The following is a 2,168-nucleotide window of genomic DNA, read 5'->3' as shown; positions in this document are numbered from 1 at the left end:
CGGAACTGACTTGGTAAACCTTGATAATTGGAGAAATAACAGAAATAATAAAGAAATTACCAAGGGACATGAAGTACCAGATGATGGCATACACGCAGAATCTAAGAGAAGAAGGAATACCAAAATTAACAATCAATAAAATATATGATGAGGACAAGCTACCAACAGATTTTCTGGAAAACATCTTATCCCATCTTATTTACAAACTATGGAATGCAGTGATCACAAGACAATTAGCCTTATCTCGCATGTTGCAAAAGTTATACTAATCAGCTCAAAGAACAGGGTCACATCAATTATTGAAAATGAAATGTCAGAGACAATTAGATTTCAGAAAGGATAGAGCTACAAGGGAAGCCATCTAAAATCGTAGGGTGCTTTCAGAAAGTATTCATATGTTTGTTCCATATATTATGATATGAAATACTGTAACCGGATTTCCAGTTTCGGAAAAGTAGAAAGAAAGGCTGAAGATAAAACTTGGAAAAACAGGCATCATATGATGATAATGATGTACGTTTCCTGGGCTTAAAATTGGTTTAATCTACCAAATACTTTTCACACAGACCTCAACATAAGGCACCTGAATTCAAATAATAGTATTAACTTAAACAGTAGCTACTCCAAGCTTTATTCAGCCTAAGCCGATTTGGATTGTTCTATTTCTATTACTACATAATGTACATATCTATATTCCAGTTAAGAAACGACTACGCTTAGTCATTACTATTTACCATGATTTCAAAACATGTCACGTCCCGTTGGCGTCGGTGACCCTCACACCACCTCACACATTCTGGATCTTTTTCTCATGAACAACGTTCTATTAACAAACACCAAGGTTATCCCAAGACTGAGTAACCATGGCATTGTCCTCGTTGACGCAGACCTCAGACCAACCAGACAAAAACAGAGACGCAGGCCAATCTTCCTCTATTCTAGAGCCGACATAGACGCAGTCACACAGGACATCACTAACTTCAACTCCTCACACAAGACCATTTACCTCCAATTGGGATAACCTTAAACTCACCATACTCATATCCATGGACAAACACATACCACAGTAAACACTTTCAAATAGACATACACTTCCATGGTTCTCCAGGGACCTACGCAGACATCGTAAAAAAACATTGACTCTCCATGTGCGCGTAAACAAACAATCCTGAAAATTTGACTGCTTTCAAATTCTACCTAAAACATTCTCCCCTCACCCCCCCAAAAAAATAAGAAAGCAGAACACGAACACATTCCCACCTACCTCGCAAACGCCAGAAAACCCTAGACACTTTTACAAATTCTTCAAGTCGCTCAGACACAATACTACGTCGATCACAGTCATAAAAGACTCCAACAACACCCTTGTAACCGAACCAGAACACAGAACACGTTTACTCAACACGCACTTCCAATCTGTTTTCACACATGAAAATGATATTACACCCACCATACCAGTCAACCCTCATCCCCCAATCCCGCCGCTTGACATCACAACCAACGGCATATTGAAATTACTGTCCACACTTGACACCAATAAAGCCACTGGACCAGACCAAGACCCTGCTTTAATCCTCAAGTCCTGTGCCTCTGCCCTTGCTCCCGTCCTTCAATCCGTCTTCTCTCAATCACTCGCCTCAATCATGCTACCGACTGACTGGCTTTGCGCAAACATCACCCCCATTTTTAAGACAGGAGACCGAACCGACCCGACTAATTATCGCCCCATCTCCCTCACATCGATCGTCTGCAAAATTTTTGAACATATAGTAGATAAACACATAGTGAATCACATTAACACCCACAACATCCTTACAAACTCACAACACGGTTTTTCGGCCCAAGCGATCATGTGAGACCCAATTAATCACCACCCATCAGACATTACCCGACATCTTGACAGACGCGACACTAAACAAGTTTGATGTTATACTGCTCGACTTTGCCAAAGCCTTCGACAAATTTCCTCTCAAAAGACTAACACTTGAATTACGGCATTGCAGGATCACAGGACCAATTCATCATTAGATCACTGCTTTCTTGACGTGTAGGACCCAAAGTGTCCTACTCGACGGTTTATCTTCTGACCCTGTCTCTGTCTCTTCTGGTGTCCCGCAAGGCACCGTTCTTGGACCCTTCTCTTCCTTCTGTACATAAACGACCTTCCA

The sequence above is a fragment of the Penaeus vannamei genome, chromosome 2, assembly GCF_042767895.1.
Source record: "Penaeus vannamei isolate JL-2024 chromosome 2, ASM4276789v1, whole genome shotgun sequence".
Classification (NCBI taxonomy): domain Eukaryota; kingdom Metazoa; phylum Arthropoda; class Malacostraca; order Decapoda; family Penaeidae; genus Penaeus; species Penaeus vannamei.
The sequence above is the reverse complement of the archived record's forward strand: the minus strand, read 5'-3'. Positions refer to the sequence as shown.